This window comes from Aedes albopictus, chromosome 3 (genome assembly GCF_035046485.1).
Source record: "Aedes albopictus strain Foshan chromosome 3, AalbF5, whole genome shotgun sequence".
In the NCBI taxonomy this organism is placed as follows: Eukaryota; Metazoa; Arthropoda; class Insecta; order Diptera; family Culicidae; genus Aedes; species Aedes albopictus.
This window is the reverse complement of record NC_085138.1, coordinates 203,447,719-203,471,208: the sequence shown is the minus strand read 5'-3', so window position 1 is coordinate 203,471,208 and position 23,490 is coordinate 203,447,719. Positions and strand designations below refer to the sequence as shown.

At 36.1% G+C, this 23,490-nt stretch overlaps 1 long non-coding RNA gene across 1 annotated transcript in view; it reads left to right on the top strand.

Annotated features, from left to right (window-relative positions):
* Positions 1–2,200: 2,200 nt before the first annotated feature.
* LOC134291183 (uncharacterized) overlaps positions 2,201–23,490 on the top strand; it is a 41,661-nt gene continuing 20,371 nt past the window's right edge. Inside the window, exon 1 of the long non-coding RNA XR_009998955.1 lies at positions 2,201–3,116. This is a non-coding gene — a long non-coding RNA (uncharacterized LOC134291183). The remainder of the gene's footprint in view (positions 3,117–23,490) is intronic.

Here is a 23,490-nt window from a genome sequence, read left to right as displayed (position 1 = left end):
TAGCTGAAAAATTGAAACAGTTTACATCGCATAAAACAAAGGCTACACAGATGAAAAAAATATGCAAGACTGTTACCGCTCAACAGCACAATTGTGCTGGTTCGTCATGAAAGAGATATTGATAGTAGACTGTAATTGGAAGTTTCTTTGATCTTGTAACGGCTTTTCGAACCCTCTAAGCAGAATACCCTCTTCGAATGAGTGTAGTCAGCTATTGTACCATGTAATTCCGCCCTCTTTTGCTTATCCTTTGACAGATACGCGTAGTTCGACAACCACTTGTAATCTTCCTCAGTGTCAGAAGAAGGCATCGCATTCACCTGTATATAGTTTGTTTCAAGTGATTTGAATTTAATCAAAAGTTGGGAACTCCAAATTGCACCTAATTCGAATCAAGATTTTACATATCTGGAAGTTAAGATCATCATTGTGTTTTGTGAGAATGAAAAGCTCCGAAAAGAGATCTGCTAGAACCGTTCAATCTTAAATTTGTGAGAAAATGTCAGATTAACATTAAATGTTGAAACTGCTCACCTACACGAAAGCCATGCGTGCTAGACGAGCACCAAATAACCAATCTAGTTCTGGAGCTCGATTTGAATGGGTCGTATGTACATTTGTCAATATAAAATTCGATCAGTTTATTTCAGTTATTGTAGCAATAGGGAAGATATTTTGGAGATTTTTAATGATGGAACGGAAAGCCTGTTTTGTGATGATTCTGCTGTATGTATCAACTTTGTTCAATTTTAACGGTTTTTGCTATAATAAGCGAATCCAACTGATCGAATTTTTAATCGACAAAAGCACATACGACCTTTTCAAATCGAGCTCCAGAGTTCATATGGCGAAGCATGAACGCAGGAACGAACGAAATAAGTTGACGGAATGTCTGCATAAATAACCTTCTATCAAACGTGTTCGGTACCGCTAACTTTGGTGGTAGACGTAGAATATTGGTTGAACATATGATTTCATCTCCATACGTCAGCCAGCCAATTTGCCAAAAGCGCATGCGTGTGTTGCAAATAGCTGGAGATAACCATGAGTCAAACAACCATGCCGTTATCTCGCAACCGACACGATAGCAATGTATGAATGAACCTACATCGTCGGTTTCCTGCAATAGGGGCACAACTCAAAAAATGTAAATTTTCAGAATGAGCGTTTGAAAATTGGCAACTTTGAAGCACCTCCTACAAGTTCACTTATTTCTCTCAACATTCGACAAAAGTAAACGAATTTCGATTGTTGTATCATGGAAAGGATCTGCAGGACTATCTGTTTCATGAATTTTGGATAACTATTTTTCATCGACTATTGAAAAAGTTGACTGATTTTGAGTTGTGCCTTTACTGCGGAAAGTTGGTGAAAATGCCAAAATCTCACGTATCTTTATGAATTTCGGAACGGGTCTTTGTGAGAGGAAAGTTTACATAGTTTTTCATCATTTGTCATCAAAATCTCAAAAATGACAAATTTTGAGTTGTGCCCCTATTGCAGGAAACCGACGACATGACCGTACGAGAGCGCTGCCATGCCGTCATGTCTCTCCCAGTTGTTATATCAAGTAGTATAGGGGAACGCGAATAAGCTTGCGAGCAAACGAGCTGCTGAAAACGTGATTCATTCTGCCGATTTGTTTACACGCGTATATGCCGCCGCGCCGCAATGCAACTGCATCACAGCATCAGTGAGAAGCAAGCATGCAGTCAAGAACACTCAGTTGGCCGAGCGAGCACATGGCGCGTATGCTCTCTCGCTCTTATCGGAATCTCTTTTATGCTGACACGCGTTGCCTCTCTTCCTTGTTGTCTTATGATGCACTGTAAAAAAACGTTTGTACAGTGGTTGTGAAGATTTCCAGTAGCTACAGATTCTTTCGCTTTTCGCATATTTCGACCGCTTCATGGTAGATCTAACACCATTGTCACCACGTCACATATTACTCGTATGGATGCGCTTAGCTATTGTGATTTTTGAGAAAGCAAAAACGCAATCTTTCGATGTGCGAAACATGAACACACGATGTGCGAATAATTCAAAGCGTATGCCGGAATGTGAGAGAGGTGCGAGCGCGTGAGAATAACAACGAAGAGAAGAGCACAAGCAAACGCTCGCATCTCCGCTGGAAACGTTCAGCAGAGCCCGAAACATAAACCAACTTTTCATTTCGTTAGAGTTCAGTTTTTGTACTTACTTTGCGACTGTCGGATGTGTGTTTTCTCGAGTTTGCGCGAATTCTCTAAAGGGTTCTTTTCCAATGAGTTCTGATTGACTATAGTTGTTTTAGAACGTTTTCGTAGTGCTGAATTTTTAGAATAAAGGAAACATTTATCATATCATTCTGTGATTTGGTGTTTTGCGTGTGCAAGGGTGAAGAAAATCTATCAAAAAGCTGACCTTGACGTCTGGCTGGACCACTGGGTGCTGAATTCCTGAAGTCTACCACGGGTGTATGTGCAATGATTCTTGAAGTGTGCCAGGCGCAGGACTGAAAGATTTCTGTGCTCTCGATGTTGATGCAACCTATGTAATCCAGTGACCGGAAGCGGAGTGTTGTATTTTTATTATCAATTTTATTCGTGCTACATTTTTATGTGACGGTTGTGTGGAAAAGGAAAAGAGCAATAACTTGAAATCACATTCAATTGTTGAAGATTGCTGAGTGCTACTATTTTACAATTCTGTTTACAATACTGTCACAACCGAACGTGCCCATTAATACTAAATAGGAAGCGACAGTCACCCCAGCTTCACAGCCTCTGAGCATCGATATACCACGGTCAAAGCTATAGGGAAGCGAAACCTGTCTGATAATAATGTGCCTCTTCTGATATACCTATGATAGTGTGTGAGAGAGCAGCAAAAGAGTGAGTTTTAATCAAAAATCTGCTTCGAAGGATATCGACTAGTGTTAGCGGTTTTAACTGGACCGGAGAATTATACCGCATTTGTGTGTGGTTGGTTTTTGTATGTGGTGATTGATCTTTTTGTAACCTAGCAACTTTTGACTAGTGGCAAAATTATCTGTGACAGCTGATAAGAACAAAAGTGCGGTCTATCACCTTTTTTATGGAGCAGTCCTGATTACAACAGTAAAAATCTTGGAAAAGGTAGGTCTTCTAATGTATCCCACTTTGATAATGGTTATCTATTTTCTACAGCCTGATTACAACTCGCACTTTAAACCTTTCTTGGTAAAATGACGTTATCGAAACAGTCATTTCGTGTTGGTCTCTTCAGAGTTTGTAAACAAACATTTTATCTTTAAGACATTGGATGACATATTGATGATAGAGAATTTCTGATGGATCTACAAATTTAGATAGTCACTCAATTACAAAATGCATTTTCATACAAACATAATTAAAAAATGTAACGTTTTCTTGCAAAGTATTTAAAAACTGTATCTTCAGTTTTATAAAATGTTTAAAAGTATCGTTTAGAAGCGTTTTTGTATGATTTTCATTCATTTGCTCCATGCGATGAAATTAAAATAGTGATAATGAAGTGATTTTTTTTTTGTTGTTGTAGAGAACAAATTAAAAAAAGTATTACACGTCATGTGGATTTTATTTTTGTCAGGAAATCTTGTCATGATGATTTACATGATTATCAGTCATGATAATTTACATGATAAATCGATCAAATTCACGAACCGTGTGATTTGCAAAATCCAGCCCCTCAATTGGTCAGCGTTAGGTCAGAGAGTAAGTATATTTTCCTTGGTTTCTAAAAAACTATGCTGTAATTTTGAATTTATCGATGAATTTTCATAACATTTTCTCGACAATCTTGATTGTACTTGGTTCACACTTATTGAAACAATTTCGAAAAAAATGCAACCAACTGCAGTTATTGTATATATGTATGGATGATGTATACATAAGAAGGAGGAAAATCAGGAGGACTGTTTTATATGTAATTTTAGGCTTGAAAATTATTTTTTTTTCATTACCTAATAACATAAATAATGGAAAATAACATAGTAAACTTTATATGTATTTATAAATAAATGTTGGAATAGTAACTGAAGATTTCAAGATAAACTAAAAGATGTAGATGAGTCTGTTCTCAAATTTACGACACCGTATTAATACATTACTTTTTCTCTTAAAAAAAAAAAAGCTCAGTGCACCGATGAAGATAATGTTCTAAACAGATAGAACAGATAGAATCTTAAGAATTTAAGACGAAAAATAATTGAAAATGCAATTTCATTATTTGTAAGTGGAAAGATTTCCAATATAAATAGAAAAAAATCTTGGAATTCTTGGAGACATTGTTGGACTGTTGGTGCTTTGTTCATAAGACATCTGAAATAAGCCCACATTGGCAATATATTTAAAAGAAAACAAAAAATACATTAAATCTGCTTCAACGGTTTATAAACAGCAATAGGCACATGCCAATATACACAGCTAGTCTCGATAGGTAGTGTTTGGTCCAAAATCTCAATTGCTACGTTAATTTTTTAAACTATATTCTGAAAAAAAAAATAACCGAATTTTGGTAAAATCAACTGTTAAACTTCAACAAATTTCTTTAAAAGTTACTAACCAATAACCATATCGATTTTTTCCGTAGAGATATTTATCGGTTGAGATTTCGGTAAAATATTAACGAAATTGGTGAATTTTTCATACATTTGCAAAGTGCATTCATGAATCCTTCGTTGTTTGACTTTAATACGCTTTTGCTTTAAAAATCCATTTGGTTTGTTCGAGCTGGTGCTCTTTTTATTGTCTTTATCAACGAGATTTTTAACTCGGGGTTAGTTTATCTCAGGACTCACGCTCTACTTCCTTTCCGAAGGAAGAACGACATTTTGTGAGAATGTGGGGAGTGAGGTTTGATCCTCGGCGTGATAGTCACGTGCTTTAACCATCACACCAGAGGTCCGATCCAGCTGTTATATTTGAGTCAATTCTTTCCCAGTGTTGCGTCACTTTCTGTGTTACGTAATTTTCACACGATACAAAAAAAATTCTTGCAACTGTTTTTCATTACATAATAGTTATTTGTATAAAATAGTATATTGTAAAATTTTAAGCTAGCGGCATTTTTGAACTCGATAAACTGATGGTCTTTTCAGTGTAGAAAAAAAATACAGTCTTGCGGAAATTTGTTTGACTATCCATGCAAGGCACTGGGTTTCAAACCGATTTTCGTCATAAAGTAAAGTTTCTCACTTCATAAATCTCATTCTCCGCAACCATTGCTCTGATTGAGCTGAAATGTTTACTATAACCCATTTCATATAAACCGAACTAGTTACATTGAGTTGATTAGATATGGCGTCCAAAACAATTTATACCCTAGATATTTTTTGCTGAATTTTCCGAGCTGAACGTTTAAGCAAAATATTTGCTGAAATTCAGCAAAGTTTGCTGTTTTGTTCAGTAAAATCTACTGATCACCAGCAGTGTTTTGCTGAATTTCAGTAAATTTTGCCGAAAGTTTAGCAAAAAAAATGGCTGAATCCTACAGCTCGGCAAAATTTAGTAGCGTCTTGGTGTGTATAGTATATGTGCATTGCCAGGAATGCAGTGTTAGGACAACGAAGGTTTTCAATTTTTCAATTGCTATAATTACAGTGTATCAAACAATTGTCCGTACACCATTTTTTTTTTGTCAGAAAATACATATTCATATTTTTTGTAGTAAATATAAAACCCCAAACATAGCTGCATATGAAAGTCTTATATATAAGATGTAACACAAAAAAATGAAAAAAAAATCATCGAGTACATGTTCAGATATAATGTTTAAAAAATGTGTTCAATCTTATAAGTTTTACTGAAAGTTCTATAACTATCATGAAACTTATTCGATCTCGCTCAAAATTTTACCAATGGAGCTTTAATATATGATTCATGTTTGGTCAAATTTTCAGCGTTTTTGATTGACGCATAAAAATATATAAACATTTGAATGAAAAATTATTTTGACAAAAAATTGCTGTACGGACAATTGTTTGATACACTGTAGGTAACCGAAAAAAAAATCAATTGCCATGATTTAAGACCACGTAAATGATTTGGATTTTAATTCACCCTCTTTCAATTTCGCATATCTTCTTCATACAAAATATTGCATGGGTTTTGCGCCTAAATCTTTATAAACAGTTGCCATCCTGAGCTTTTCCCAGTGTTTTTGTCCGCCAAGCACCGGATTTATTGTTCTCAAATGTTGGGCACTGAATATACTAAATGTGTATAGTTTTATTTATACAGTTTTATAAAATAGTTTCCCTCTTGTTTTTGGGCCGCCATCTTGGATTTTTTTTTTGGTTTCCAGTTTTGGACTGCAGTTATCTTCTCCATATCAATTATGCTCATATCATATGGTTTTAGTGCTTATAACTCCATAAAATAACCATAATCTTGATTTTGGACCACTTTTTAAATTTTAATCCACCATCTTGATTTATGTTTCATCGTCTTAGATATTTTTTCTAGTCTACGAACCCGGAACGCCTTCCCCATTTGAAGTATACCCAAATTACATGGTTTTAGAGCTGAAAATTCCATAAAAACGTCTCAATCTTGATTCTGTCTAGTCCTTCTTAATTTAAATCCGCCATCATGGTTTTCTGGTCTGGTCAAAATTGTCAACTATGAGCAAGATTTCAAAAATCGGTGTGATTTCATATGTCGCGTGATAGGGTTTTATTTAATAGGGTAAAAAATATATAGTTTTGACATGTTTATAATTTGGACATGCACTGCGATGTATGTCTTGTTTCGGAGAGCTAATAAAAGTAGATACTTCTGAATATCGATTATTGGATCAAACAGGCCCCTTCCGACGATTTACGTTGAGAATACGCTTAACAATTAAGAATTTACTCAAAATTATCGAAAATGTAAATTGTTCCACTAAAACCTCTCAAATGTACAGGTATGCAAGACGACATACACTTCACAGTCACATATAATATTCACCTCAAAATCGTTGAATCAATAATTGTAAGAAATTTGAAAGCCTTATTGTAATGAGAATTGTTCAATAGAGAAGCATAAGGCAGCCAAACTCTTAACATTCATCTAGAACGCTTAAAATAGGTGGTGTCCAAAATACATTACAGGTTTTCTTCTGTAAATATATTTTAGTCATCTGACGAACTACATGGGGATGCTGTGCGATTGCATACTTGAAAGCGTATTATGTGGTTCTGACTAGGGATGTAGTACCGGTAGTACCGGTACCGAAAATACCGGTATTACCGACCAATTTTTGGTACCGAAATACCGGTACTGACTGAACCTTGGTACCGGTACTTTCGGTACCGTGAAATCACTCCTGAAGTGATGAAATCCTGTCATTAGTATAATCAGTATGCAATAGAAATAAACGAAAATCTTTAAACCAAGTACAACATTTAAAACAAATATTTCTTATATGAAACCATCATAGCAATGATAGGTTATTGAACGTAAAATTTTGCAAGTTTCGGTTTTTCTTGTACCGACTTTTCGAACTCTTTAAGCACAATACACTCTTCAAATAGGTTTTCTTGTTATTTATTCAGTTTTAGAATTTCGTTTGCATCATCAAAAAAAAATCAGTTAAATCTTCTTCTGTCTTCACCTAGCAGCTATCTATCTGATTTTGGTACATGTAAGGCTGTTCTTGTTTCATTTTAGACTTACCAAAATACTGCCTGTGACACTGCAATAGTTCCAAAAACAGTTTCATACAACTAATTTCTATTATCTATTATCTTTCCATATTTTTAGTATAATTTAGTATTTTCTGGTTAGATTTTATGACATTCCTAAAAACTGGAATTCACAAATACCTGGTAAATAGTAGATAGTCTGTGCAAAAAAGATCCCTCTTCATTTTAGTGAAAATTATCCAGTACCGGTATTTTACCGGTACTACCGGTACTGTAATCCCCAGTACCGAAATACCGGTACTCACCAAAAGTGCTCGGTACTGCGACCCCTAGTTCTGACGATATTTCCTCGATTTTAACAAAAACTGTAATAGTTATCAAAATAGATGCCTGTTAAGCGAAAAAAATTGATTATTTACAAGACAATATTTGTTAATTTATGCTACTTCCATGATGAAGCAGTATTCATAACTAAACATGGAGATAATTGCCCTGTCCAAATTATATATACCTGAGGGTGTCCAAAACATATATTAGATATAATGAGTTCTTTTTTTTGTTTTTGAATGATGTATAAACAAATTTTGAACACAACTGATTTATCTACTTGAAATTACAAGGGCATTGCATACTTTTAGGCGTTCGGTTCCAGTGTAGAACGGCAAAAAAGCATGCACAGTAAGAATATTTTTGAGGTTTTTGCAAACAAATAATTTTAATTCTACTTATGGGTTATATGGTTGATAGAGTGCAAACATGGCCACCACAATGGCCGCCTCTAGAACTACTGAATATCCTACAGCACAAGTGTGGGGAGCCTTCAAACGCATTGATATGAAAACGCTACTCGTTGGGGCCTGTCCATAAACTACGTAGATTCTTAGGGTGAGAGGGTGGTCTGGCCACAGTCTACGCTCCACACAGTAAACCTTGCAGTAAACCCAAAATAATGTTTCTAGACTAAATGATCTCCCGTGAAAATTCTAGGCAAAATGAATTGTTCGGAAAGTGAACGCTGGGAACCTTTACGTTAAAACTATAGATTGAAGCGTAGTTTGCTTCATTTTATCAATCTTTCCTGTACGAGTAGAGTCTATTATAGGCAAAAAGAAGAAACAATCGGTACTGTCGGGAATCTGAGGGCGTGGCATCTCCGGGTGCAAAACGCCTTCACGAGATTTCATTAGTCCTGTGCAATGAAGTAGGTTGAACATTGTTGAAGTTGCTGCATCCTGCTCTTACCCATTTGTTGACGAACAGGTAAGTAAGACCAATGTTTAACCTACTTAATTGAACAGGAGTATTATAGTGTGGTGATTTTCTACTGATGCAAGCAATCTTCAATCTACAATTGAGCAGGTCAAGCCCGAATACAGTTCGCATAGTCGAAAACAACGGTTTTCCGCATTAGAAAAGTAATATATAAGGGAGGGAGGGATGTGATGTCCAGCCTGAGCAATGCTCGTGGGGCACTCAGTGAGCATATGTGTGCATAAACCTCAAATTATACTGGGAAGAGTTCTATGGAGACCCCATGTATTTATTTCAAGCCAAAGCGAAAAATACCAGCAGGCATCTTGCTTCACTCCATAAGGTTTTTCCTACTATATTGTTCGTGCAATTGAAAATCGGAATTTTTGACACGCGAAAATCGATGTTTCTCCTAAACCGTGTGTCGGACGTACGTCGGGCACAGTGCGCTGGATAGAGGGCCAGGTCCGCTGTCCAGCGCACTACGTCCGACGTAAGGTTTCACGTATAGATTTTGAGAAAATTCGATTGTCGGGTGTGGGGAAACTTCGGGTTTCAACCGCGACGACAATAATTTTCCAGCATATAAAAGTTAACACTTTTTTTTGAATTGGTTATTTGATTGGAACATTCTGGTTTCAGGTGTGTCAAAAGCTGAAGTCTTTTAGGTAAGGGAGTACACTACTGTCCAAAGTAAAATACATCCTTGAAATCATCAGCGTAATTTCAGGTTTATGGCCACATATGCTTAGGCGGGGCATTTTTCCCGTAACGTGGGTAGATCACCTTAGAACGGTGCGTTACGGTGTAAGATCTACCACGTTGCATCAAATTTTAATCTTGCTATTTTTTTGCCTAAAGTGGTAGCATACCAGATTAAAATTTGATGTATTTTTGTAATGGTTATGTTTTAATTTATGTTTTATTTTTAACTGCTAATAAGCCTTTTTGTTTCAGGAGGATTCAGGTAATTTTATTGTATAATAATACCATGTTTTAAAAAATAGTAACTGTAACGAGCGTATCACTTATGCCTATTTTAGTATATATTACTTAATCCTTTATTCTCTTTTCAGTGAAGAATCTTACCACCATTCCTGGCGCACTAATCAATATTTTTAGCAAATCTCCGTATACGTCACCATATTAATACATGCAAACATGTTTAAATATCTATATCGTTATCTGGAAGCGTTTGGTACGGGAGGTCCACGCTTCCATCTTTCCCCTCGATTTCAAGGTGTAGAATGTTTTCAAATATTGACTATGTTGAAATCTTTCTATCCCTTGAAATCTTCTCTGCGGTACATGCTGCGCAGTTGGCCTGGCCGTTAGACAAGAAAAATGATAGACTTGAAAAGTCTTCATTTTCCAGGATGCATTCAAGTAATGGCTGCGTTAGTGTGAGATTAGATTAGATTAGACATATGCTTAGGCGGGGCATTCTTCCCCAAATTCAGTGATCTTCGGGCCTATTTTTTCAACTGCTTGTATTGCACCTCCTGAATCCATTTGTGACACATTCAACACGTTATTTTAGAGTAATAGGGGGAGTAGAACAACCTCCATAAGAAACATAGCAAGACATTCTACGGCAACATAGAGAACTCGGCATCACGTGCGGCCCGCGGCCCGCACTTTGGTGACCGCGGCCCTAATTGTTTATTGGCGAATCAGAACAGGATGAATATTGAAGAGTTAGGTTGTTTTAGACTGTCTTACGCTGAAAGTTTGGAAAATAGTAGGACCAGTAGCTGTCAATTTTGACAGGTATCCTGTTGTTATAGAATTTTCTTTAGGAAATAGAGAACGATTTCTTCATGACTTCACCGTATATTTGAGTATTGTCTCGTAGATCCCGTTTCCATCAGAGTCATGAGCAAAGCAATTGAAATAGCTTTGTCAAATCAATCGATCGTCTACTTCATCCTTAAGTAAGATGTCCGGTGTTTGAATTTTCTTCAAATATCGTTTTACCCTAACTGTTGCAAGAATTCACATCGATATGAGCCACACCGCAAAATTCGCTTTCAAACTGCTGCTTTGCGGATTTCGTCATAGTGCGGCATTTACGGAAACTATATCTACGTGCCCCGGTAGAACCACACTCTGTGTTGTATTGAATGTATGTTCAAAAGTTCCAGAGAAGTTGTTGAGGAGCTTGGTTTTATTTTTTCTTGTGCTTTGTTCGTCGTTTAGTATTCATGCAGCGGAAAAAGAATCACACTCTTCAGATACTGTTCTCTACTTCCTTGGACACGATTGTGGTGGAGGTATTGTATAAATACAATCCAGCTGTTGGTGTAGTTCAGTTCAATCGAACCGAAATGGAATTGGAAACTGATGTGTGGCCGCATGGTTCTGTGTTGATTCGCGACTGTCATCGTCCGTCTAGACAGGAAGAGTCGTTGTACGAAAATCGATATCAACAGCAGTTTTTGCTCCACAGAACGAAATTAAATGCGAGAGACGAGCAACTGATGCGAGAGAGATACCTACTGCTGTTGAAACATTTTTATATTCGTGACCTTGTTGATTCCTTCTGGCATTTTCTTGTCGAGAAAACCAGGAGTGTCTACTGAAATATAATCCTGAGGATTCCTATTATTTTCTGAGTTACTTATCAGAAACTTATCTAATAATAAAAAGAAATCCTAATCCATCATAATTTTCTACCCAATAAATTATATCATGATTGGGGTCAGGATGAATCATGAGGACGCTGACCAATCCATGCAGACCGGAGTCAGATTGTTCCGGTACCTACTCTCTTAACCCATCGAACATCTCTTCGGTCTTGTGGACTTCGGCTTCTCGCGAGTCGCTGTGTGTTAGTGAGTGAGTGAGCACTGTGATGTGACCCAGCCAACACCAAACTCAACACATCAGCTGCTGCGTGAAGGCAATCATGAAATTAAATTAGTATTCCGGACGTTCGGTCGAGAAACCCTTGCCTTGCCTTCTGTTTCTTGCTGACTGCACGAAAGTGAAGTCACGTTGCTCCGCGCGGTGCAATGTCATAGACCTCGCTTGGATTGAGAAAGTCCGATTGTTATTGATTTGTAAGAACTCACGACTGGTTTTGAACATCGGTTTCATTCTGAAACCATTTGAAACCACCACGATTTGAATTTACATGTCAGTTTGTGGTCTTTTATTTTTCTCGATTTAGGTTACATTTAGAATATACTTGGCAAAGAACCATGAGTTCGTGAGAATATCATCTATTGCTATAACAATTGCTTTATTGGAAAGCGTATGTATCAATTCACTGCTATACTGCTCTGCTCTTCCAAGCATATCTGTCCCATTATGTTTTTCTACGTGCTTGTTTCACGCACTTGAACCTTTTTCATGTACATTGTCACCTATATTGTATAAAATTATTAGGGGTATTCACTAAACAGTTTAAATTTACACCTTTCCGACTAGGTTTAAGTTACAATTCAACAATATCGTTTCGACTATTTTTTAATGAATGGCCATTTATAGTAGAATACAAATCTGATCTTATACAGGGTGCGGCAGGAGAAAATGCGAAAACTTCAAGGCACTACTACACGCTAAATATGGGATATATATGACTATTTTTTCATGACAGTGTATCAGTCAATGTCTATGAGCCTCTGCACGAATCTGGCGTACTGCTCACTCCCACAGAAAACTTGAAAACAGTTCGCACAGTAAAAGTCAAATGTGACTTTTACTGTGCGCGCTGTTTTCAAATTTTCTGTGGGAGTGAGCAGGACAGGGCAAATTCGTGCAGAGGCTCATATTCTAGCACTGCAAAACAAAAATAAACATATTTGATGTTTAACATGTGATGATGTAAGCCTAATAAGCGGGTATCAATAAACTGCGCGCCCAATGGTCATTAAACAAACTGACTATAACAGTAAAAAAATAACTTAAATTCGATGAATAACCAGACCACACTGATCCAGAGCCATGTAGTTTCGCATACTACATGAAATAAGTACATATATTCGATGATATTGTAGAGAAAATTAAAAATTTTGTTTTATCAGATACAAAATTTAGCGACCTGTGTACTTTTCTGCGGTTTGAAAATTCTGATTGTCTTCAGCTTCAGGCGCCACCCTGTAAAGGTTGGGAATATTTTCAATTCACTTTTCAGAAAACTATCCTACTTAGAGATCATGGAACGTTAAAACATAGATTGGTTAATGTCAAATGCACGAAAACGAGGTTTGAAGTTGCAAAACACTTTCGCATTTTTTCCTGCCGCATACTGTATCTCTTAGCAAAATGTGTTTAATGGAAATAATTTTGTAAATTTAAACAGAAATCTCCACTCGGAGCCGCCAAACTACCCAACATTGAGTTCTTTTGACGCAATCCCATTGTTCGGCCCAATAATCCAAATTTGAGTAAATCGATTAAACTCACACTAGGTAAATTGCCTTCACCTACAGCAAAAACATTTACTTAAGAGTAGGTAAATTCAACCCAAGACCCCCCCTCATTCAACCCAAATTTGAGCATTTACCCAAAATTGGCTTATTGGGCTCAAGGACCCCGTTGGGTAGATGCATCTCTGTTTGTTTTTGATAACATCGGTGAGGGAAAGAGGGAAAACAACCTAATTTTGGGTAACTAGTTTATTCGATATACTCAGCTTTGAGTAAAATCGACCCAAAAATTAGGTAGTTTGATTTCTCCGTGCATACGCCTATAAACGCCTGAATGTAATTTTATGTAGCTCGAAATGTTGTGTTCAAAATTAGTTTATAAAATAAAACAACTCAAATAAAGAGCTAAGCCGGGGCCCGTGGTGTAGTTGGTCACACGTTCGCTTAATATGCGGAAGGTCATGGGTTTGATTCCCAGCCCCGGCACTTGCAATTTTTCGTCAGTTGGACATCGGCGAACTGCTACTCATAATGGACCCCCAATCGGACTGGAAAGGACCAACGGCCATCCATCATCATCCTTGTGCTCATCATTCTACTAGGTATAAAGTAGATAAAGTGAAAGCAGCAAAAAAGCAACCAGTTCGATAAAGTAGAATAGAAACTGGGCGCTGTACAAAAAATGTACATAAGTGCAGCTGTCAATTGAACTTGCTCACGTAGTGCCCCAGTGGACAATAGAGCAGTAAATTAGGTTAAGTGATTAAGAATAAAAATAAAATATAATAAAGAGCTCACTAAGCGTAGCATACACATTTAATTAGGAATACCGTGTTCGGTAATTTTTTGACGAAAATAGAACAGCTGAATACAGCTATACTGCATTGTTTACCTTTTGCACCCGGTTTTGACAGTTGGTGTACTGAGCCTCAGTAAAATCGATTACCGAAGCTACCGAAATAGTTCTGCTGTTCTATTTTCTTTAAAAAAGTGCTGAACAGGCAATTCAGGATTGAGTGTGTATAATCATATTTTGATGCACTGTAAATAATATGTTTTCACATAGCCAAGGGCTGAAAGTCTCTTAAATAAAGACAAATCAATCAATCAATTATTTTCACATAGGGTGACAATGGGTATTATCGGCAGGTTTGTTCTCTTCGTCATGGGGGGTTTTTGTCAGCCAAATTGCCTGAAACTTGGCCATATAATTCAGCTTAGTTGGGAAGGATTTGAGACCAACTCTGAGTTCAATAGGTCTCAGAAAAAAACCCAAAGACGAAGAGAACAAAACGACCGAGAATAGGCAATTTCCCCTAGATAATGTTTTTTATAGCTAAACTCATTGAATTTTTCTCTCATTACTCTACAAACTTACTTTTATGTGTAGAATCATGTCAAAATTTCATGTTCTAATATAAAAATTCAAAATGATATATTCCGTCATGTTGATACTCCTAAGATTTCAATCCATGATTATTTTTGAGTTTTGATGTGTTTTTCAGGGCACTATTGAAGTTAACCCAAAATGAAAATGTGATTCGTTAAAATATCGAGAAAACGGTACAACATATAAACTGATGTTAAGGGGTCGTTCACAATTAATGCCCCATATCTCTAAAAATTGAGAAGATAGAACAATTGTTCAACAAGTTTTCTAATAATGATATTCCCTATTTACAACTTTGCTGAAGACATAAACACGTATTACGTAATCTTCACTTATGAAAACAAAAATGTATTTCACTCACACTTCTGGAAGAATTACTCTGAAACGAGGTAGCTCGTGTTTCCAAACAATATATTTTATGAAAATATAATTATTTTTCAGAGTCTGCATCCCAACTGGAGAAATGTAAAAAAAAATCCTGGTGGAGTCCTTGCAGATATCCCTGGAGGAATGACAGGGGGAATATTGAAAAAAAAAATCCTGGAGGGAATCTAGGCTTCCTGCAGGAATTTTCTCACTCATTTTCCTTGATAAAGCTATGTTCGCTTAGAATCCAGAATCATGTCACATTTTCTAGTGGCGCTCTCAGAGAACATATTTTTTTTTTTGCAGCACTCTGATCATACACTAATCCTCTTTAAATGGTGAAAATTTCATCGATTTTCTTGCAACGAGTGAAAAGTTATTTCAGATTGAAGACACGAGGAAAAAAATCTTGCGCAAACACGTTAAAAATTTAGCGTGGTCAGCAAGGTTGCAACCATTCATTTGCAAAGATTTACATTCATTTGCTATTATCTCAGTTCAGAAGCATGCTATCGAAAAACAATGTATGGATGAATTTAACCTTGTAGTTTTATCTGAAAGTTTGCCGAATAACATTGGGGTCGCAAACGTATACCAAAGTCGTGAGCGAGCTGTGAAGGCAACTCTCCAGGCGGTGAATGTAAATTTCATTCACGCTGTGGAAAGTTGCCTTCACAGCTCGCTCACGACTTTGGAATGCGTGTGCGACCCCAATGTTATTCGGCAAACTTTCAGATAAAACTGCAAGGTTAAATTCATCCATACATTGTTTTTCGATAGCATGCTTCTGAACTGAGATAATAGCAAATGAATGTAAATCTTTGAAAATGAATGGTTGCAACCTTGGTGGTCAGGTACGACACTCGCGAAAAATGTTAATATCGTCAAAACCATTATGTGTTATGTGCACAGATGTTGTTAACCATGGCATATGGAAGTGTCCTCGGATGAAAAAAGCTTGGGTTCATTGATAAATCTGCTTTGAATTTGAAGATTTGGCAAGAAGTTCGAACTCTGGGCATGTTTTTTTCGCAACAAGATGATGAGAACCAATTCATACAAGGATGACAGCCTCAAGAATCGCGTGCTGCCTTTCAAAAACGCACACAAGGGATATGTGGTATCGTCACAGATGGGTAGTGTTTATCAACGAAAAAACACTCAAATTTCGCGTTTTCTCAATTCACTGAATTGCCCCTCATTTCGCAATAAAAAAAAGTTTGGCAATTTTTCTTCGGAATCCTAGTCAGACTAGTCTAGGCACTCAGGACACTGCATAGATGACCTGATTGTTGAACAAACGTGCGGAAGGGGTTGATGCTAAAATTTACCACCGTTGTGCAGATTTTTAGAGAGGTCAACACTGAAAAAGTGAGAAAATGTGTAAAACATAAAAATAAATAATTTCAATGATATTTTTCCATGAAAGTACAATAAATAACCTTTGTTTTGAGGGCTTCACCTTTTATGTTTGTTATTCCATCCCTAACATATACGTGATTTTGTCATTCCGGATTCTAAATGAACATAGCTTTACACACAAAAAAGCGCGATGAAGGAAGAAGCAAGTCGCCATCTTTCATCCTTCTCTTTCTCGTGTTTGTTTAGGAGAGCGAGTAAGAAAAGAAGCTGCCAACACCAGTAATTACAGCTGGAATTCTTTCAAAAATTCCTGCTATGATTCTTTCAGGAATTTCTACGAATATTTCTACATAAATAGTCCTGTGGGAAATCGCCTCGCAATTTCTTTAGGTATTCTTTTTGGCCCCAGGCATACTGTTGGGATTTGTTTAGAAATTTCTGATAGACTCCACCAGCAAGTTTTACAGGCATATCTCGGGAAATTTCTGCTGGGAATCCTTTTGGAGGACTCCCACCAGCAGTTACTGGAGAAATCCCAGCTAAATATGCTTGAGAAACCTCAACAAGAATTCCTAGATAAATCCTAGTAGGAATATCTGCCGATACAAGAAATTTCTAATGGAACACTTGAAAAAATTCTAGAGGAATCGTAAGAGAAATTTCTATAAGCATTCTTTAAGAAATCTCACAGGAATCACAGGAAAAATATGGAAAGGAATCTTTGCAGAAGCCTCTGAAGCAATCCCAACGATAATGTTTAGACTTTGGATGAATCCCATCAGGCACTTGAAGAGGAATTATAAGGGGATTTCTACAAAGATTTCCTTAAGATTGCTTCCAGGAATGCCCGATAGGATTCTCTAGAAATTTCTGCTGGGAGTGCTGAAGAAATACCTTCAAGGATTCCTTCAGAAATGTCTGCAAGGCTTCAAGAATTCTCATGGCATTACCATTAGAAACTCTTACTGGAATTTCTCCAACAATTCCTGCTGTAAGCTATTTATGAAATGTAGTATTCTTGCTGGGAATTCTCTTAAGGTTATGTAAGGAAATACTGCTGGAATTGTTCCAGGACTACTACTGGGATTTCTCTAGACATTTCTGGCAGGAATTCTCCATGATTTTTCTGGTTTCCTGGATTTACAATGCCTGCAGCGAATCCTTCAGGAAGCTGTTCTTGCTGAAAATCCTTGAGAGATCTCAACAAGAATTCCGAAGAAATTCTAGTAGGATTTCCTGAAGGAATTCCCAGCAAAAATTTGTGGATTTCGTAGAGTAGAAGAAAACCGTGAAAAAATCTCCAAAAGAATCATAGCAGGAAATTCTGGGAAACTTCAAGAGAACAATGGGGTACGTTCGGTGTAGTACTAGATTTGTAGTAATGAGCTGAATTTTAGTATGGTGAGAAGGTAAATTCTCCGTTTCTGTAATAAAATGGTGCAAAAAGCGTAGGTATTATGATTCCTTGCCTAATTTGATGCTGTTTGAGCAAAACTGGATAACTATGTTGTTTATGTTGCAAGAAATGGAGAAAACAACAACAGTGTTGCCCAAAGTTTAGCTCAAACAGCATTAAATTAGGCAAGGAATCATTATACCCACGCTTTTTGCATCATTTCACTGCAGAAACGGAGAATTAACCATCTCACCATACTAAAATTCAGCTCATTACTACAAATCTAGTACTTCACCGATATGTCCTATTGTCCAAAGTTGGCCTCAAATCTTTCCCAATCGAGCTAAATCGACCAATTTTCAGGCAGATTTTTGTCCGAAAAAAACCCTCATGACGAAAAGAACAAGTCTGCTAAGCCCAAAGTCACCCTACCAGTAATACAAATTTATACAATAAATACAGATAATAAAGTATATGCGGTGGAAGTGATGAACATCCATTTGACTTAGATGAACTACTTACTGATTACCTACAGGGGGTGGCCAAAATGTTTGCGATATGCAACTTTTTTTTTTCTCACAGTAAAGTTCAACATGCTGTAACTTTTCATAGAGTGCATCAAAAATTTTCAAATTTTGACTGTTTGTCAAGCTATTATATATGCATCATTGGTAAAAATTTGAGCCCAATTGATTAATCTTTCGCGAAGCTAGAACCGTTTTTGTAAAACACTATTTTTCAGACAGCTTATTTCTGAACTGCCATGTCTCAGAAACCAATGAACCGAATTGAATGAAATTTTGATCGTTTATCAACAATATATTAGTGCTTCACAATTAATTAAATCACTAGCAGTCCCGGCAAACGTCGTCCTGCCTACTCTGTTTTTTTTGACATACGGTTCCATGAAGAAATGCCCCTCAAAATGGAACTTCAGATTTTCCTGTTTTTCTTGCCTTCCCGGTCACTTTTTCATACGAACACGTCGTTTTTCATACGAACACGTCGGAGCCCAGGCAGAATGCAACAGTGAAAAAATCATGTCGATCTGTTGACCCGTTCCCGAGCCTATTCGTGACATACAAACACCATTCCATTTTTATTTATATAGATAGGTACTTTTTAAACATTTAAAAAAAATATCATGGATTGACACTTTTTGGATTTTTTTTTCGAAAAATATATTTTTTTACATCAATGTCATTTGATTTCAGTTTTAATATCCAAAGGTATTTTACTTCTGTTCTCAAGATACCGTCGATGGGGGTGACAATGGGTCTGGGGGGTGAGATTGGGTCAAAACGGAGAAACATAAAATTTGAAATAGCTCAATAACTATCGCTAATTTATATTGAAAACTTTATATTATTTCAAAGGGGAGATGTTTTTACACGTCATGATGCAGAATAAGATGTTTTGCAATAATCGTTTTTTGTTAAATTTGTGGCTAAACTTATATGATGAACCTACTAGTAAATCACTCAGAAAAAAATTCTCCTTCGTAATGTTTAACACAAGTACCTAACCATAAATTTTCTTATAAGTGGTTAGCTGTAGGTATTACCTGGTTGATGTAATGAAAAAAGTGGGCTGTCATTGCTCTTTTTATTTAAAAACTTAATATTTTCGACCCTATGTCTAAATATTAAGAATGGGGGTGAGATTGGGTCAAGCAAGTTATCGAGTGCACATAACCTTAACTAAAAATTCAACTTGTTATCCAGTCCCCATTTGACGTTAGAGTGGTGCCATATTTACCGTATTTTAACTAAAGCACGGTTTCTTTCAAAAATATGTCGAGAAGCGTCAAACGAGTGTGTTAATACGTTTAGTGCCTAAAATCATTTATAACAATACACCCATGCGTGTGGACAGCTCCTCTAATCATCAGCTAATCTTTAGTGTACTGCAATATCGTAAGCTCACAAAATAGACTTAACATAATATTTGAACGACCCTCTATCTTGAGATGGAGAGATTTGCTTTAGCAATATAGATTGGCCTCTCATCATGCACATAAGAGTTTATAACGGAGGGTTTGGTTAAACATTTTTTATGCAGTATACAAAAACAAGCATGTTTTTTGTACAATCAATCTTTCATTCTTTCTTCGCCCCTCCCTAATTGTAATCTCCCCTCCTCTCATGGAGGTTGAAACTCTTAATGAGGATGATTATGATGGCTAAAAATGGTGATACAGTATACAAACGTTATTTTATCAAATTACAACCATTTTTTCGGTTGTATTAGCCCTTTTAGGTGGATTAATCATCTTTTAAAATTACCTAAGCTTTTATTCGTCATGATAACATTGTGTTTTAGGTAGGTTTACTATATATCATCAATAAAATTAATTTATATTCTTAGATAGGTGACTTCGAATACTTTGACCCATTCTCACCCCCTCTAAGGGGTGAGATTGGGTCAATTTTCAATCATTTGTAGTTTACTAAACAATTCATATAACGTGATACTTTCTTGCTAAACTATCATTACCACATAGGAGAGTATGCATACCAAATAAAAAGTTATTCCAACTTCAATTGCATTTGCTATTTAACAAACAATCTTTGAGTATCCTTTTTTGACCCATTCTCACCCCCAACGACGGTATCTCTAATTGGATATTTTAGAGCCTATTTGGGTTCAAGGAAGAACACATTTAGTAATTTGTGTGTGGTATTGTAAATTTTGCTTGCTTTTCTCTATATGGGGGAAAATGTCAAACCGGTATAACTTTATTCGTCGTGAGAAAATATTACATTTTATAATGTCGCATAAAACAACAATATATTGTTGATAAACGTTCAAAATTTCATTCGATTCGGTTCACTGGTTTCGGAGATATGACATTTCAAAAATTGGTTGTTTAAAAAATAGTGTTTTACGAGAACGGTTCTAGCTTCGCGAAAGATTAACCCAGTGCTTCCCAAACTGTGCGCCGCGGCGCCCTGGTGCGCCGTGAATATTTCACAGGTGCGCCGCAGGATCTTGAGCCAAAACAAAAAGAAAAAAAAATCAATACAGAGAACGTGATTTTTTTTTCTTTGATGGAACTTGGAATTGTTGCTTCATGGCATTTTTCCAAAATTCATTACAAACTTCGAATATTCTGGGAGTATCTGGTATCCACTTTAAACACTTTGCTTGATTTCAATTATTTAAATCTTTGGAGTTTTGAGACATTTTCATTAGTATTCTAAAATTGATTTTTGGATTCCCAATCCTTCAGCTGAGTTTTGGATTCTTCCAACAGCTTGTAATGGTAAGTAGATATTTCAAAAATCTTATTATAGTTTTTCCAGATTCATTTCCGTCAGTCTCCCGGTCTTGATGTTTTCTCTTACTTTTCAGGATGACATGTTTTCCTAACGTTTTTCACCACAAAACACTTCTGCAAATTGCCGGTTTTACGCAAGCAGGTCACATCAAATTGGTTATGGGCGACATCTTGATGGACAGTGATGAAAAAACTATGGAACTTTTGATCTCATTTGGACCCGTTCAGAAGTTCTTTGATGAACTTGAGGTTCAGTCATTTCATATTAATTATGTGCGCCCATCATCCTGAACATTCTATTTTTGTATGATTTAAGTTCGCTGAAATTTTTGACACTACATAGGTACTTTATTTAACATCTTGTAATTCCCGCACAAAAGATTTTCATAATATTCTATGAAAACATTTCAATTCACCCGGAATTATCAAGGTATTGCAACAGTTTTACTATTTTTGATTGCATTATTAGGAATTAGCAGCTGCGATAAAAAAATGATATTTAAAATCTAACAAACTTTCATGGAATCTTTAAGCAGTTTTTCTTAAAAACACATGTTGAGAAACTAAATTTTATTTTGATTTAAAGAAAACATGTTATTGAAATTTCTTCCCGAGTTCGCATTTAAATTTCTGAAGTGAAGGTTAAATAATGAAAATTCTCTGTAAGAAGATGTTGGTGCGCCGTGACATTTAAAATTTTAAATTTTAAAAGTTTGGGAACCTCTGGATTAACCAATCGAGTCCAAATTTGTACCAGTGATGCACATATAATAGGTAGACAAACAGTCAAAATTTGAGAATATTTGATGCACTCTATGAAAAGTTATATCATGTCGAATATTTTTGAAAGAATAAAAAAAGGTGCCTATCCCAAACATTTTGGCCATCCCCTGTATGCACAAGTGAGTTACATTGAAAATTATTATGTTTATACGAATAATATCGGTTTAACCATTTAATTTCAGATACAATTACAAAACTTTTGTTTCCCATGCATCGTCCAGTTTTCAAAAAAAAAATGTTACATGATAAAAATTGGCTTCCAGGCAAAATTAAAAAGCGTAGGAATGTTCAAAAATAAAAATTAGAAAAAATAAAAACCAAAATTTCACAAAATCGAGTATTAAAAAGAATTATCTTCCAAAAAATCGATTTATTTTAGAGGACGAAAAATGATATTTAGATCAATATAAAATGTCAGCAAATAAATTACAATGGTTGAAAAGTAGGTGCGCTATCGTGTTATAGATGTTAATATAGATTTTGATTTATAATAATTGTTACCCACGACTTTTTATCACAGATAAATAGGTAAAAATGGGTTTATGAGAGATTGCAATACATTATTCTCTAATTCACTGCTTACATTTAGATTTTTATTTGCACAACGTAAGACGTAAACTGGTGCACAATCTGCAAAACGTAGGTGATAGCATAAAACTAAAAGCCTATAAGCACGACAGCTTGATGGTCGACCATCTTCGCCTGCATAGCATAGTGGTCTCAGCTTTTGTGTGAGAACTAGGCGTACCTACCAGGGGGTATCGTGTTTGAACTGTTTTGTTTCTACATCGCACGCCATTGTTCCCTAACGATGGTGGACGACCATTTCTTGCCATATAACAAGAATATAATTTATGCGATGATTTCTGTGCCATCGGCAAAACATGCGCAAAAAAATGTTGCACAGAAGCATCTTATGTCAGAGAGGCGCAGAGTGCACCCTCGCAGGGTTTGCTCGCGGGTTTTTCTCACCGTTAGAAAACGTTGTTCTATTGGGGTAATCTATCAACCAACTGAAGTAAAGAATAAGGTTTGTATACACAACTGTGATACCAGAGACGCATAAGCAAAAACGTGTCTTCGTGCTCTGTTGAGGTCTCTGTTTATAAAAATTTCCCATCATTTATAATTCATAGTTTACAGTTATTGCAGCACTATTTGCATCAAACAGAACTGACAAAATGATTTGTAACGGATAATAAGTGCTTAGAAAGTATATTTGCATTTTTCATACCAGAGAGAACATTTATGCTGTTTGCATATTTAGTAGTAAAGTTATGCAAAAAATGCAACAATGACAATAGTGAATTGGAAAGTTCCACAGCAAAGAAATAAATGAAAGGTGGAAGAATATTAAATTTAGATGTATGCACCTTCAATGCAGCTATCTTCACAATGGATTATTGGTGATCCAACCCAGATTTTTTTTCAGTTTTATCGATATTTTGAAGCAAAACTTCGCAAGTTTTGTTTTAATGATTTGTTTTAAAGCCATTTTTTATATTCTTAAATCTAAAAAAAAATCGTTTACCGTTCTTGTGTCTTCTACAGTAAGAGCACGAATTGGCAAAGTAGAGAATCCCAAACTGTTTGCTACCGCGGCGCGCTTTGAATTTTTCAAAAAAGAATTTGTACGATTGTACCACTTTCAATTCAAAATTT